At 42.5% G+C, this 17,836-nt stretch overlaps 1 protein-coding gene and 1 long non-coding RNA gene across 3 annotated transcripts in view; one reads left to right on the top strand and one right to left on the bottom strand.

Annotated features, from left to right (window-relative positions):
* LOC111872833 overlaps positions 1 to 17,836 on the bottom strand; it is a 535,959-nt gene that overhangs the window by 337,028 nt on the left and 181,095 nt on the right. The window lies entirely within an intron of this gene.
* The window catches only part of LOC111872832 (pyrokinin-1 receptor), a 346,467-nt gene that overhangs the window by 83,343 nt on the left and 245,288 nt on the right, over positions 1 to 17,836 (top strand). The gene's annotated exons all lie outside the window — the stretch shown is intronic.

Consider the following 17,836-nt stretch of genomic DNA (forward strand, 5'->3'; position numbering starts at 1 on the left):
GTCGTCGTCGTCGTCGTCGTCGTGATAGTAGGCCAAAGTTCTTTTAGCTGCAATTACTGAGTTTTAAAAAATTATAAAACCACACCAATGCACTAGCAGTGAAGCTACTGGACAATAGCGAAACTGCACACAGGCTGAACGGATACACCGTCATATTTGTACCAGACAGACCTGAATAAAACCTCAATACAATAATTAATATGATGCCTAAATGAACAAAAAGAAAGAGTACGAATTACGCAACTGGGCCTAACTCATTACGAGCCAGTACGTATTGAACATATGCATCTATTGCAGGCTCTGCAGATTATGTAAAATAAATGTGTGGAGGAAAGAAATTCTAAAATGTCTCGTAAGTAGCGATAAGTCGGAAACACGTAAGTACTGCTCAGTGATGGTAGTGGCTCGGACAAGGCAGGAAGATCGTTATGCTACCGTCACCTACACCACATCAAGAATTTGCACCTCAAATTAATATTTATTAACTCTTCGATAATACAGCACTAAATTTTGCTTCCAATTATGCGAATACGAACTTTATACGGCTGGTGCCACAAGAAATTATAATGTATCAGAGTGAGGTAATTTTCGAATCTTGATTGTCAAAAGTAGAATTCAGAATTCCGTTGGCCAACGAAATCTCTGGAATCCTGAGATTCACAGAGCTCCAGTATGCAAGAGAAATCCACTTATCCGAACAAGTATTATTGGAGAATTTCGTAAACTAGGAGGTTTCTTATTACCATATTATTTTACTATGAGATTCTGGTCTTTACTCGTACAAACCTAACGCTACTAGAGTTGACAGCTCTCTGATGCATTATCTGCTTAAACTTAAAGTTTAGAGCTTAGCTTTGCTGTTCTCAAAGGCCTTCTGCAGCAGCTACAATTACCAAAATTCCAGGAAATATACCACATGTTACTTCCTGTCCACGTAGCTAAATTGGAACTATCGCTTGTTGGACGTAAGGATGTGGTTATCTGCCTCATCTTTCTTTATTATTTATGTGGCCTTAAATTAATACGAATTATTTTAGTCGAGTATAATGAACGGCTACAAAGAACAATCAGATATTTGTTATATTCTATTGTTTCTTTGGGAGGACCTGATTTAAAAGCTTTACAGCAGGTGGTGAAATTTTTCACATTTTCTCGAAGACAAGTGGCCACCCGTTTCAGTCTGTTTCGTACAGAGTTACGAACTGTTCATGGGTCAATTCCGGTAGCAGTCTGTTCAATAATGTGTTTAAGTTCCTCCAGGCTTCTTAGGTTTTTCTAATAGACCCTTTCCCTGAGAAATCCCCACAGAACAAGTCGGCTAGCGTGAGGTATGGAGATCGGGGTGGCCAAGATCATGCCAAGAGATACGGTCACCACAGAACTCTTGCATTAAAGCAGCAATTGTTTTCGTAGTGCGTGCCGTCGCCCCATGATGATGAAAGTAGCAATTCCATTCAATTGGTTTAACAGAGAAATGTCATGATACCGTTTCGGCTTAATTGTCTCCTCAAATAATTACGGTAGGGCAATTCACATTCGCGACGGTGCGCACCACAGTCCAGTTCTCAGTGAACGCGGAGGAGTTTCGAGCACTGCGTATGGATTTTCAACACCCCACAGTCACCTATTGTGACGGTTTACGCAACCACTGAAGTGAATCTACGCGTAGTCAAAAACAAATTATGCAACAGATGGATCCCATTGCGCGTAACTAGACAAAACCAATGATAATACCGAATTCATGCAACTGTATCCCTTTGTTGCAGCTAATGTACTGTTTGTAACCAGTCTTCTTTTTCTTCTTCTCCTTATTCTCTACTGGTGCTTGTGTGGATCTTGGCCTCCATCATGGTTTCCTAATAGTAAGTTTTTCTGGGGTGGCATCGTTAGCCCCAAGCCCAACCCCAACCTGGGGAACCAGGGATTACACTTCATCTGGCCATTAACTTTCGACCTGTCTGGCATGGGTAGCGCTACCAGGAGTTTATACTCCCGCTAGCATAGCTCACCGGGCAATCGGGGGAGGGGGCGCAACAGTTCTCTCCACGATCAGGTGGTAGTCCTCGAGGAGGACTGAAACGGTTACGGTCTTGATTTCAGTGGCTTGACCGCTCGATGAACAGCCACTTTGCTGTGAGTCTTCTCAAATATTTCTGCGGCAACTCTAATAGTGTTTCTTCAACGTTGCGGAGTTTACCACATGTCAAAACTGCTCACAAGCGGGCTTGCTGCCTATAGTAAACTCTTCCTGTCCTGAAATCTTCTCACCAGTCGTTGATTTAGTGCCTTCTTTGGTACTTCGAGGCATACACCGCTGGATGGTTCACAAACAGCAGTGGATGGTTTCGATATGGCCGAGCCATAGCTAAAGCGGTTAGTTGCTGGCTTCCTACTGCGGCGACCCGAGTTCGATCCCGGGTCTGGTCAAGTGGGATTTGTGGTGGACAAAGTGGCCCTGAGGTAGGTTTTCTCCGAGTACTTCGGTTTCCCCTGCAAATCTTCATTCCACCAAATTTTGCAGCATCATAATCACCCGGGGCAGGCTACAATAGGCCAATCAGTGGCCGTCGTGCCGAGTAGACCCAGTTGGACTCCACCTCCCACTAAGAGAATTAAAAAAAAAATGATTTCGATAGGCAGAACATGAACACATGTTCTAATCAAGAGTGCAGCTGCGCAGCTTCTGCGCAACTGTTGCCAGCAGCAGGTACCTCTCACGAAGGGCGACACTGGCCCCATTTTCACGAGGAAGCTGGGAACGCTCACACACGGCGGCAACGGCTCCCGATCAATTTTCTTATTTCTGTTGTTTGGGCTGGGTTTCAAATGGTACAACCTACACAACCACAGTGACAACAGAACCTTGTTCTAGTCATACTAAGCTCATATTTATGCGGAGTATTAGAATTGTCCTCGGACGCTGGGATCGTGGGTTCGAATCCCACATAAGGCATAGATGCTTCGTGTGTGTATGTGTTTATTCTATTTTTGTGTTGTCCTGTGTTTAGGTAGAGGCCTTGCGACGAGCTGATCACTCGTCCAAGGAGTCCTACTGTCTGTGAAAAGAATTATTATGGAAGTAAGAGGCCAGGGCCCATGAATGGGCTGGAAGAGCCGTTGAAGAAAACATAAGGAATCTCGAAGGAATGTGAGTACTACGTCTAGTTGGACGAAACTGACGCATAATGCAAAATCGGGTCTTTTTGTCTCCTGTCACCTGTTTACTTACCAAGGCTCTCTGCCACTCTGGTATGTTTCATCCACAGGTACTGGGTGAATAAAACGGCTTCCAGATGTGGTGAAAGGCCGCGAATGTATTGAAGATACGAGTAGTTACTCGGAGGACAAAGAAAGGCTGATATTCCAACTTGGGGACAGGGTGGGGATACAGCTCTCCCCTCCATATCTGTAGCGCGTTAAGAAATGTTATGTAGGGCCTAGTAAGTGGACGAATTCTTTGAATCAACCAAAGCGACATAAAGTGGAATATTTGGAAGCGACAGTAATAAATCATAATTATGTTCAAGAAGAAATTAAGATCATACTGAATTCGGGGAATGGTTTCCGCCATTCAGGTTATAATCTTCTGCCTTCTCGCCTGCTACTTTAAAATGTTATTTTTACAGCAGCTGAAGACATAAAAAGTATTGCAGGGGTACTTGAGAGTAGGGTGCTAAGAAGATGTAACGAAAAAGCAACAGGATGCTGGAAAAGCTATGTAATAAGGAGCTTAATACCTGTTGCTAGTCACCAAGTATTACTAAGGCGATCAACCTAACGAGATGAGATTGCTGAGCATGCATTATGCATAGGGGACGAGAAATGCATTCAAAATATTAGTCTCAGGGCCTGAAGAGGGGGAACTTCAGTGTAGCTAGAAAGATAAATTTAAAACCGTTCAGTGGGCCGGATTTGTCTGTTCAGACCTAGGAACCGGTGGCAGACCCTTGTGAACACGTTTATAAACCATAGGTTTCATGAAAAGCGGAGAATTTCTTAATTATATGAGGAACTATTAGATTCACGTGATCACTTTAATCCATGAAGACAGTTAAGTTATTCTGCGGGCCTAAATTTACTTATTTATTTTTTGGACACTGTACACTAAATTTACTAAACGAATTTTGTTTTAATGTATCCCTATGCATACCTATAAAAGTAAAAGTAAGGGTATCCCTGTAACAGGCCGTGAAGGCCCATAGGGTTGTGAGACGTTGAGGGTCTCACATTATCTAGACAATCGGCTCAAAGATGGCGGTAAGGTTGTCGGCCTTACGCGCCGGCCGCGCTTTACTACCAAGGAAAATTATTTAATTAATTCCTGGTATTCATTTCTGTTAGAGGCTGAGTCGACCCCAGGGCCATAGTGCGGCTGGAAGCGTTAGGTCAATTGAAAAAAATCCAGTGACCTCACGGAGACTTGAACCCGCGACCTTCCGGCTTGTAGCATAGTGCCTCAACCACTACGCTACCGCTGTATGAATACATAATAGATTTTTTTAAATCCCAGAAATCAGTTTACTTTGCAAGGGACACTTATAACACACAATATGCAGAATACTCTTACCTCCAATGAAGAGAAGGTGAGGGAAGTTGTACACAGAACTAGTCGTCCTTGATCTCTATACCGTACATATACGGACACGTGAACTTTAATATACCAACAGCAACGGGAAGACGCGTCGATTTTCTCAGTTTGCATAGAATACGCTGATAGACATTCTCTTTGCTGAATAATAAAAACACCATAAATTTGGGCTTGTGGCAGCTACAGCCTCCATATTCTGTAATCTGACTATTACACAATGAAAATACATTTCGTCTGTCTGGAGATGAATGCAACTTGCTGTAGGCAGTATGTTTGTATGTCTGTCGTCTGGCATGGGCGACGAATGTGTTTAGATTTATTTTATGGCTTGAATTTATAAAGTGTTGAAGCTGAACTGTAAAAGAAGGTAATTACTTGTCGTTATAAATTAGAACGCGGCTTATGTTATTCTCAGAGAGCAGAAGGAGAGTGCTCCTAGTAACATGACCCTCATTATTCATACCCCTCTCAGGATATTTTACTTGGTCCAATACTTCTGTGAATCCTTTCTCAGCACACCGCAATTGGCCCAACATCTGACTCATATGAAAGGCATATGAAAAGATAAATTAAAGGAAGGGGCAAGGTAATATTCTTTGACATATTCTCCTTTAATATGACCTACACGTGCGGGCTTTTTTCAGTAGTCATTCAGACAGCAGAAGAGCGATGTATCCCCTTTGCAAGTCTACATCAGTGACCTTACTGAAAAGAGGATCATTGCTCGTAAAAACGCTAAGAAGAATCTTGAAAATGCGATATGCGAAAGCTCCTGTTAGCTACCCCCCCCCCCATCTCTGCACACACACACACAGCTTTCACCCGTGCGATATACATAAAAACCTCTACTTTACTTAGAGTTATGGCAAATTCTCCTCCAAACTGCTTAACAACTTAATTATTTAGCTGTTCTAATAGCTTGAATTACACTGGGTTTGCATCTGAACACCATATAATTTACTGATGAGAACACCGTCTGTTAAATAAATTCGTGACGTTAATTAACGGATCCTGTGGTTCGAGTCTAACATACGTTATTCTCTTCATGTTGCATATCCGAAGTATAGAGATTCTGTCCTTGTCCTCAGGCTATACTTTTTTTTAGTACGCTCTATTGGGGGGGTGGAGTACAACTGGGTCCACTCGGCATGGCGACCACCGATTGGCCTATTGTAGCCTGCCCCGGGTAATTATGATGATGAAGAATTTGGTGGAATGAAGATTGGCAGGGGAAACCGAAGTACTCGGAGAATACCCGCCCCAGCGCCACTATGTCCACCACAGATCCCACTTGACCAGACACGGCATCGAACCCGGGTCACCGCGGTGGGAAGCAAGCGACTAACCGCTTGAGCTACGGCGCGGGCTCAGGCTATACTTACTCAGAATACTACCGAATCACATTTAAAATCGCATATCAGGCCTTTGGCATTTCACATCACTGGCCAAACGAAAGAATGAAATGCTGCCATGCCTTCAGCGTAAAATATTGTTACGTGGATGGCGTAACAGGAAGTAGGGGTCACGTGAACTCTGCGGTCTCGCGAGTGACGTCACATACCCCCACTCTTTCCATCATTACGCAACGCTCGGTAACCCCCCACCCCATGGTGCCGTAACAGCAGAGCAACTGCGTCAGGCAACCATTGCCGCGATGACGTAACAGCATAGGAGCCGCTGCCGCTGCTACGGTAACAGGGCAGTAATCACTCCGCCCCCCTTCCGCGGTGACGTAACAGGGGACACCGATGTTAACACGGGGCAACAGGGAACGGTATAAAAGGCCGGCTGAGCAGTATGTGATTAGGAGTGACAGAGTGTGGGTTGTGCAGCCAGACGGAAGACAGTTGAAGTCCAACAGCTACGAGTTGAGTCGTATCGAGTGAATGACAGTGACTACAGCAGGAGAAGTAATTGTGATACTGCATGGCAGTAATTGGGAAATTGTAAATTGTGTAAGTGTAAGAGCGAGTGTGGAATAAATTCGCTATATCCAAGACGGCGTGAAGTTATTTGTCGCGTGACCTACCCAATACGTGACAATATATTTCTGTGGGATTAGAAGGGGCCACGTGGTAGCGCAGTTGGTTGAGGCACTAAGCTACAAGTCGGAAGGCCGCGGGTTCAAGTCCCGATGAGACCACTGGATTTTTTTCATTGACCTAATCCTTCCAGCCGCACTATGGCCCTGGGGTCGACTCAGCCTCTATCAGAAATGAGTACGAGAAATTAATTAAATAATTTTCCTGGGGAGTAAAGGGCGGCCGGCGCGTAAGGCTGACAATCTTACCGCCATCTTTGAGCCGATTGTCTAGATAATGTGGGACCCTCAACGTCTCACAACCCTATGGGCCTTCACGGCCTGGTACAGGGATAGCTTTACTTTCTTACTTTACTAGGATTAGAATTTTGTGAATTTTCTCGGTCGGGTAAATATAAATATGGATGACTAAGTTTTATAATGGGCACTACCACTTAACTTCTTCGGTTCCGTGGCCTCTTACGGCCTCATGCCAGCACTTGTAAGGCCTCACCAAAGATCTTCATCCTTCTGACTGACAACGGAGAACATGGAAAGGGATTCATAAGGAGCACATTTTAAGAACATGCAATTCCCAGTTAGGTCTCTAATTCTTATATGAATTCCAAGGTTAGCTTTGTATTTCATTCCTTTCATATAGTACTGAGGAATGAAGACCTGTTGCTAAGTAATTACTATAAACAACGCCCGCAGGTAGGCAACGACCGCGGAATAAGCTAATATTCGGCAGCCGTTTCTGAACAAAGGCTTCGCAAACAAACATGATCCCACGGCGATTGGACTGCAACAATGAAGAGCGGTTTTTGTAGGCGGTCCGTGCTGAGGGTTTATAAACGAGAGAGGTTGAAAGTTTAATCGGTTGTGGGATATTCGTAAGCCGGTAATGACGTCAGCAGAGGACACTGCTAAGATCCGTTACCGGTAAACGGCTAGTGAAACCAAACTGAGAAAACTCAGTGCAGTTGATCTGAGTGAAGTGGAGCGAGTTGGTGAGTGAGTTAGAGGTTTGCTACGGTTCAGTTCTTGCGAGTTATTGCTGTTAGAAACTGGTAACAGAGGAAAGAGGATAGTTCGGAAACCAAGAGTAAAAGGAATGTCGGCCGTTGGAGGCCGCTACCGAGTAACGGCTAGTGAAGATCGTGACTGAGAATACTACAGTGGGCTCTGCTGATTTGTTAATTGTGTAGATTAGCGATAGCGCTGCAGTTACTTGTCACGATTTCTATAAGAGACCAATAAATCCAATTACCAAACCAAACCCCGTCTACAGTGACTCATACACGTTATAATATACTGGTATGTATGCGCGCCGTAAATAGCACTGTAACTTACGAGAGCACAGCTTCGTACTTGAAATCAGTGTTAGGAATTTGTGACGTAATATACGAGAAATAAACGTTGGGTACAGACAATACTTTATAAAAACAGCTGGCTAGTACTGAGCGTTGTAAAGAGGATCGTAAAGTATGTTCTAGTTTCGGAGAATAGATAAAAAAACTCCGGTTAGAGAAGTTCACATTCTGTTGAACTTTCAATTCTGCTAATGCAATTTGCCGACACATATCCGAGCGTAATCACCCACGCGTGGAAGCTACGAACATTTCTAGAAAGAACATCAGCTTTCACTTTCGTACGCTGGGAGTCCTTGAACTTGGCAGACATTTGAATGTCGTCCAGTTTCTTGTGCAGGATATAAACACATATGAGTGTATATGTGCATTTACTGCACTTAAGCTTACGTACCTACACAACATTTTGATCTATGGTAATACATTAGGATTTAGTCTCTCTTATTTTTCTCAAGCAATATATATAATTATATAAAGTAAACGCAAACATGTCACTCCTCACGGCAATCATACTAATTGAAGGAAACAGATATATATATATATATATATATTGTTTTGCCTCTTCTATCCTTATACGTATATGTGGAGACTAGATCGAGCCAACACAAAATCTCCACTGCAGGACGAAACCACACTGCATATAAAATCATAGACATACACCCACATATATCCACTACCTTAATATACAGGGTGTATCAGAAGGAAAGGTCAATATTCTGGAAGGGCACAGTATCGGCCATTCTAAGCAAAAAAAAAAAAAAGTATGTGAACTTACTGTGACATGTCTAACAGTTGCTGGCCAATGGGAGGTGGAAAGAATTACCACGAAGACAGACCCATGATAAACGGTCGGTTGCCAAGTTACGCAAAAGTGAAAACGAGGTTGGAAAGCGGTGTTTCTCCGAACCCAGCCGAAGCGCGCTGGTTGTTATGCAGCGTTGCCCAGCAACGCCTTTGTAAACACGGCGTCACGCAACAGGGGAGCCCGTGCAACGACTGTTGCTAGGCAATTGTTAAACACAAAGTTATAAAACAGCGGTACCTATCACGTAACTATTTTCTGTGTTGTCCGTGCCGAGCTAAATAGGGAACAGCGAACACTATTCAGTAGTGAGTATTGAGCCAGTTACTAGAGAGAGAGTAACCAGTCAGTTGCAGTCTAGCATTCGCCGGAGTGAGTTGAAATCCAATATCGAGTGAATGGCAGCAGATGGCAGTAATTGGGAAACTGTGAATTGTATAAGTGTAAGGGCGAATGTGGAATAAATTCGCTATATTCAATACGGCGTGAAGTTATTTGTCGCGTGACATACCCAACACGTGACAAATTGGTGTCAGAAGTGGGATAGTCCGAGATAGAGCTACTTCACTGAAGTTCCAAAACTGTTGATAAGAAAGCGATATTACGTACTAATACCGGTATTTATTGTTAAAGTGACGAAGTTGGTACAGTTTACCTAGTGTGTATAATGCATTTTATCAGTGCACTTTGCAACTCGTATGAGGACACGGCATTTTACTCGTCTCTTGACGTTCCTTTATCTCGGAAACAGTTCGGAATAGGGCACATGCACATACACAAATTTTGCTTAGAATTACCGATACTATGACCTCCCAGAATATTGACCTATCCTCCCGGGACATTCTGTATGTATTAACTAATAAATACAATTCTTTTTCCTTGACGAATTAGGCTGCCTGGCCTACTGTCCTTTCGGAATTACGAGTATTTCTGAAATTATGAATCCAATATACAGTTGTTGCCGGTCACGGTGGCCGAGCGGTCTAAGGCATGTACTGTCTTCGCTCGCTTGAAAACCGGGATCGTGGGTTCGAATCATACTGAGGGCATGGATGTTTAGTTTGTGTGTGTGTGCGTTTTTCTGTGTTTGTGTACAGGTAGAGGCCTTGCGACGAGCTGATCACCCGCCCAAGGAGTCCTACCGAATGTGTAAGATTTAGAAAAACCGAAGTGAACGGATAAGTTCATGGAGGTAGGCCAAGGCCCACTGGGGCTGTAGTGCCAAAAAAAAAAGAAATATACAGTTGTTAGGACTCCTTGGAATGGTGATCAGCCCGTCGCAGAGCCGGTACATACACAGGACAATACAAACGGAGAAAGAACGCAATCAGATATCCATGTCTCGAGTGGGACTCGAAACTACGATCCCAGTGTTCGAGCCGGCGAAAACATTTCGTGCCCTAGAACGTGCGGCCAGTGATCGGCAATGAACAAACGTAAAGCTAGAAAATGTAACATGTTTTATGAACCTATCTAAAATGTATTAATGCTGCATCTTTGAAATATGGGCGATAGCAAGCTGTGAGACTCGTTTTGGTGCATTAAACGACGAATTCTAAAGTGCACATTGTTTCTCGTAAAGGGTGGAATGATGTTTTCTTAAATTTTAATAATGTCCTCAGGAGAATGTTAAAGTTAAAGGCAGATACTCGTATTAAAGCCTGGAATAAACAGGAATTCGGGAATCCACAGAAAGTCTCAGTTGGTAATACAGTCACAAAACGAAAGTTCTAAAATATTAAATGATTTCCTAACTATTGGAATGCAATTCTGTGCACACAGCTGTGATAGAAAGGTTTACTGGGGTTTATGGAGAGAACGGTGATAAGCTAAGATATTCTTGGGAACAGAAGAACATGACACGGCCATCTTGTAACGTCCGTGTGAGTCTTCACATCACGCAGCAACACTGATCTGTGTTTCCATCCGAGTAGGCACAGAAACAGCTTGCATTCAATTCCTTCTCCCACGAGAATCTCTCTTAAACTGTTTTATAATGTCACTATATTTTACAATAAAAGCGTAAGTACTTTGTAGTTTATCCCATACGAATAAAACTTTTCATCATCTTTTTACCGACCTCCCTTCCTTCTTTGTACTTACATGCCGGCTTCGGTAGACCACTGGACTCCTATCAGGATCGTGTTACGGCAATAACTGAGGCAACCGGAAACTGCACACTCGAAGCCAGTCCACTGTTCGGAATCAAAACCACAACTTCCGCTGCCCACAAACTGTTTATTTATTCAGAAGCGAAATGTTATAATTTCCTTTGCAAGCACGGAGTAATGTGGCCCTTTATTATTATCAAATTTTAACGATCCAAAGTGAAGTACTGATGAATTTAGAGAAAAATGAGTGCAGTCCAATGGCGTCTGCTTCCGATCAATTCAAAACGCCAAGTTTCTGAAGACTGGTATCCTGCGGGAGCGTCCCTTCATCCCCCAAGAAGGATTTGAATCGACGGCCCCTCTCCCAGACAAGAATAGTTTCCTGTTGGCTGATTTTAACTAGCCAAATTCATCATGCAATCAGCGCAAGCCAATCGCATAACGAATTTTGAGAATAAAACAGTTCCCAAGATACAGAACTCGGAACCCCGCATGTGAGAGCGGTTATTCCTTTAGTTTAAGGGCCAGCTACACCCTTCCGAAGACACTTCATGACAGCTACACATGTCAACAAAACAAAATTCACATCTTCGGCAAACTACAGACTTGCCTCCCGTGGTGACCTTGTCCCCTTCCGGCCAATCTAACTGCATGTAAACAAAAACAAGGCAGTTGTTTTCTGCCCAGACACGAAACACAAGTCATAACATGCAAATAAATCGGTCTCGTCAATAAACCAGTCTCCCTTCCGAAATGTCTAAAGAGGACCATAGCGTCCATGGAGAACTTCAACAGGTTTGCACTGCCACATTCTAAAATTTTATAAGGTTCTGGGTTGTTTTGCCTACCAGAAATTCATGTTTATTCTCTCTTCCAAGTGCAGTTCTTGATGTCAGAATGACCTGAACTCGACTATTGTTCCGTGATCTACAGACATATTCAGCGAAAGATACGGAAATTATCGATTATCCATCATTTTCGAATGTAAGAAGGAGTACAAAATTTGTGTGATATAACCTTATTTGCTTCTAGCTCTCTCATCCAGTTTATTATTTACTTTAGCACTTTCTACTCTGCTTCCTTTCAGAATTAAACAATAATAACAGTACAATAGTTACTTACTTACTTACTTACTTACTTACTCATGGAGTTGAGCCCTTCTGGAGGAGCCGCCAATTCTGCAGCTACTCAAGAATTTCCCAGCATTTTATGGAAACCGAAGGTTCATTACCGTGTTCACAAGAGCCCTCCACTGGTCCCTATCCTGAGCCAGATCTATCCAATCCACATCATCCCATCCTCTCTCTAAGATCCATTCTAATATTGTCCCCCCACCTAAGCCTTGGTCTTCCCTGTGGTCTCTTTCCTTCTGGCTTTCCCACCAATATCATACACTCATTCCTCGTCTCCTCCATTCGTGCTAGATAACCTGTCCACCTCATTCGCCTTGACTTGGTCAATCTAATTATACTTGGAGAAGAGTACAAGTTATGAAGCTCTTCATTATGCAGTTTTCTCCAACCTCCTGTCACTTCATCTCTCTTCGGTCCAAATATTCTCCTCAACACCCTGTTCTCAAACACCCTCAGTCTATGTTCCTCCCTTAATGTCAGAGACCAAGTTTCACATCCATACAGAACCACAGGCAAAATTATAGTTTTGCATATTTTTTTTTTGGACAGCAGACGAGAAGACAAAAGGTTCTGGACTGAATGATAGCAAGCATTACCCGAGTTCAATCGCCTCTTAATTTCCTCCCGAATCAGGTTTCGATCTGTTATCGTTGTTCCCAAATGTCTGAACCGTGCCACATTATCAGAACATCTGTTTCCTATTTTATGTCACGATTTTGCCCTGCATTTTGGTGACGAGACAGTAACATATACTAGTTTTCTCTGTGTTTACTTCTAGACCAACCTCTTTACTTGCGTACTTACCTCTTTACTTTGTGTGTCTTTCTTAATGGTATCTACATTATCACCCAGTAGATTCACATCATCCCGTTTAATTTCAGTCCCACCTGGTTTCCTGGACCTTCCTAATTGCATATTCTAAGGCAAAGTTGAAAAGGAGTGGCGATAAAGCATCTCCTTGTTTTAGACCATTCTGGATAGGAAATTTATCAGACAAATGTTTACCTACACGGACTTTACCATACGTTTCGTTTAAGCACATTTTAATCAACCAAACTAGTTTCATGGCTATCCCATATTCTATTAGAATATTGTACAATACTTCCCTCCTAACTGAATCGTAGGCTTTCTTGAAGTCTATGAATAGCTGATGTACTGTCTCATCGTACTCCCATTTTCTCTCCATTATCTGCAATAGATCTGATCTGTAGTTGATCTGTTACGTCGAAACCCACACTGATGATCCCCAATAATTTCATCTATATATGGACTTACCCTTGAAAGAAGAATATTGAACAAAATTTTATATGAAGTTGATAGCAGTGATATCCCCCGATAATTACTACAGTCAGTTTTATCACCCTTCTTGTGTACTGGTAAAATAATAGACTCCTTCCACTAATCAGGCAATTTTCCTTATGCCAAATAGAAGTAATTACATTGTGGATCTTAGAACGTAATATGTATTTCACCTCCTGCTTGAATTAGTTCTGCCGGAATTTGATCACTACCTGGCGATTTATACCTTTTCAATTTTGCAATAGCACTTTCAACCTCAAAAGGGCTAGGATCAGGTATTAACGGCTCAGCTGTATGAATTTCTGTCTTCCTATCATCACTGACCTTATGTACATTCAATAACTGAGAGAAGTAGTTTCTCCACCTGTTCAAAATGTTGTGGGAATCTGCAAGCAGGTCACCATTCTCAACCTTCACTGAGTTACTGCTAGGCTGGTAACCCCTCTTAAAGTCATTTATTCCTCTGTACAGGTGTCTAATGTTCTTGTTCTTACAATTGAAAGTTCATCAATTTTGTCTTTCAGATATTCCCTCTTTTTGTTCCTGAAATGTCTGCTGGTTTCACGTTTTATATTGTTCAGATTATCCCCATTTAACTCGCTTGGATCCTGTAACCATTGCAATTTGGCTTGTTTTCTTTGGTCTAATAATTTTGAGCATTCTTCATCGAAGCATGGCTTATGCTTCTTCGAATCATAATAACCTAGACTCTCTTTGGCAGACATTTTGATATTCTCTCTAACAGTTTCCCAAGTTTTATTAACATCCACCTCACGCGAACCTATTTGAGATTTCAACACAACACTGCTCTTTACCCTCTACCTCATTTAATTTCTTGAGATTGAACCTCTCCATATGAACTCTGTGCGTTGTTTGTTTGCTCACTGCCACTCTGTTCCTAACCTTTGCCACCACCAGGTAGTGGTCAGTATCAAAATCTGCTTCCCTGAATGATCGGACATCATGGGTACTTGAGTGCCGTCTCCTGTCTATCAAAATATTGTCTATCTGATTGTGTATCTTCCCATCAGGAGATGTCCAAGTAAATTTATGGATGTTATGATGTGGGAACATTGTACTTTGACAGTAAGATTTTTTGATGTGGCAAAATTTTCACCTGTTTTATGGTCTGACAACATCCGCACCGATTTACGAATGTTATGTGTTTTGATATTTAGATATTACACAGAGTGTCTCAGAAATAAGTGGTCCATAACAAAAACCATTCATATCCGGCAAACAAATAGCGCCATTCCTTGCAGCAGTAAGATAATAGGACTGTTGCTAAGGAAACAGCGTATGCTTTGGATACGTTAGAAGGAAACTGGAGTTGAGAATGGAGCATATTGTCACGTGTATATACGTGTATACACGTATATCCTAGTTACTATAGGATTCTGACGATGGTGTATAACACACTGATATGTTGGGTTTTTGGACTTTATCCATCGTCCTGGTTTTTAAGATAACAAATAAAAACACGAAACGTCGTGTTTTTATTTGTTATCTTAAAAACCAGGACGATGGATAAAGTCCAAAAACCCAACATCAACGTATATCCTAATTACAACCAATACAGCATTATCGCTGATTTACACAATTTGCAGTCCACCGTTACAAACGTGCTAGGATTCTGTCTTTACTATTCGACTCCTGTTAACGGAATTAAAACAGTCTCACTGTGACTAAATCTTATAGGGCCACAGGAGCGCATAGAATGCGTCCGTTGTAACGAACGTCGTGACGTCCATTGTAAAAATAAACAAGAGAGGCGAATGCTACGCTTTCTTCTGGCTCCATTGCAGACAAAAAACTACGCCAACTCCAACTGTGTGGTGTCCTCAGCAACGTCCGTCAAAAAGTACGTTCGTTGCAACGGACACACGTCCCATTTCCGTGTGGCCTCAGCCTAAGTCTTGAGAGGTCGACTTCTAATTCTTCTTTAGCCATGAACTACCCGTGACTGTCCCCTACCGACAACTGAACTCAGCTGCCGGTCCAGTTCTCTCCACTGAACTAGTCAAAGTCTAATTTACTTTATGACTGGCTGTTTACCACCAATCAGTTCGTCCTGGCGCCAGGCCCCTTGAGGTCCAGGACCAGTAATAGTCATTATGTAACATCCTTTCTGACGGGAAGATGTGGTTGTCTCTTATGAATATGCTTGATTTTTCACCAAGTGTATATTTCGCATATATAACATGTTATGGAAAATTCTTCCGTCTGCACTATCTAGACGTGGACTCGCGTTATATAGCCGCCGCACGGACCAACGCACAGAAAACACAGTTTCCTTTATTGTTACATGACGCTTCTGTTGTGGTTACCACGTGATCGCTACTTAGCCAGTCCACTGACGCGCTGGCTACTGCCTGGCAATAGAAAACACTCTTCCTATTGTTTCATGCTCGTATTTCTGGCGTGGCCTAGAGATGGATGCCCTTCTATTGTTGCGTTCAAGCCGATCGCGGGGTTTTCACCGAGCCGTTGCCTAGAAATGTTTTGAGGAAATCCGTCACAATGTCACTATCATATTTTTCATTCTATATAGGACACAACTGTCATGCATACAGTGACAGTGACATGACCACATGCACTAGCATGCGGCTACACGTCCCATTTCCAGCAAGGTGCACGTGCTGTTGTTTGAGTGTCGCAGTCGCGTTGTAACTGCGTGCTTGAAATGGACAGTTGCACATTCCCATAATACGCCTATTTGCACTTCATTCTCGGTGAAGTATGTGGTAGGCCTAATTGTCCACCAGCTGTCAGTCTGTACGCTGAGAGGTGTCCTCGACGCGGATTTCCGAAACACCGTACGTTTCACACCATTGATCATCGTATCAAGGAGACCGGTAATGTTCGCCCTTACACGACAGACCGCGGAAGACAGAAGGGTGCAAAAAGGAAGCATACAGACACGTAGAGAAGTTCCCAAACTAGCGTTCGAGCACATGGTAGTGTGGTGGATTTCCCATGAAGAGATGATGTATCCATACCAACTGCAAATCGGAAAAGCTGTAAGCCCACTTCATCTTCGTCCACCACAAGAGTTTCGCCAGTTGTGCGTTAGAAAATGTTCGGAAAATGCCTTAAGCAGTCTCGTGCTCTTCACCTAAGAAGCTGACTTCACAAGAAAGAGCACACTAAACGTAAATAGCATGCACATTTGGAGAGGCACAATAAAATCCAGACATCAGTGGCAGTTTTCTGTTACCGTTCGGTCTGGTATTGTTGGGGACTGTTTCGTAAGCTCATACGTTTTGCATCACAGGTTGAATGCGCCGATTACCGCAATTTGTGGAGCACACTTCGTCACAGCTGCTGGATATTCAACGAAAGAAGTGGTTTACGCCCGTCGATGCCCCAGCCCAGTTTAACTGCACTGGCAGAAATCTCTTGGTGACTGCCTCCACTGCGCGAATGACAAGACAGGAACCGCTATTCCGGCCCATTTCATCACCAGACCTGAACCTCCTCAATTATGTTCCTTTGGGGACACCGAAAATTGTGACGTACGCTTCAGCGGTTGACACAGCAAAGGAACTGCTGCAAACGTGTTTACAGTAGCTGTAATTCGGTCTAGAGTGCTCCTTGTATTCTTCAGCGCGTCCATAGGTCTACACACCGTCTGACAGAGGCTCGTGTGGCAGTGCAAGTCAACATTTCGACCATTTACTCTAACACTAACAACAGTTGTTAGAGTTTGTAAATAGAATTACACAAAAATTCTCTTTTTTTTTCCAGGTAATATTGCATTTTTGGTCAATTTGTGCGACGTAAACACATCGCATAAATTACATAATATCTACATGACGCCGCATCCCAGCAGACGGCATTCTTCACAGTCACCGCCGTGAAAACCTAAAATATTATAATTTGTGCGATATTTCTTGAGCATAACTCTTGTTATTACTAACCACTGTCTTATAAATATTAAATCAAAGTTTACCCCTCCTGCGCGTAAATGTTACTAATTTTTTACGGACATATTTCCGGATCAGTGTTTATACAAAGTAAGTTCCTTGTTTCAGGACATATGACTCGCTTTTCAATTTTCTGCACTTATTTCCGGAACATTATATCTAGTCATATAAATGTTATATTGCGCATACTTGATTTATTATTGTACACAACTTAATCTGAATTTATCTACACAGCATGACTTATACTTCAACATCAAATTTCATCATGCCATCACGGTCCGTCAGTTTCAAATGCCAATTGCTATATTGGTTTTGATATATAAACACTCCCATATTGAACAGTTGTCTTAACCTGTTATATGCTGTTATGTGTTATGCACACTCAACAGGATAATGAATGTTGTGAAAGGAAGCGCTTTGTGAAACCGAACGCAAAATAAGCAAGTAATATAACATGTCTGTCAATAGTTTCTCATCGGACAAAAATACCTTTAGAGAGATGTGAGGTCAGATGTTTACCAAGCCTTTAAATCCTATTGAAATATAACTTATTTAGAGGCTTTTATGTTTGTCTTTCATGATATATA

Source organism: Cryptotermes secundus, unplaced genomic scaffold (genome assembly GCF_002891405.2).
Source record: "Cryptotermes secundus unplaced genomic scaffold, Csec_1.0 scaffold79, whole genome shotgun sequence".
Classification (NCBI taxonomy): domain Eukaryota; kingdom Metazoa; phylum Arthropoda; class Insecta; order Blattodea; family Kalotermitidae; genus Cryptotermes; species Cryptotermes secundus.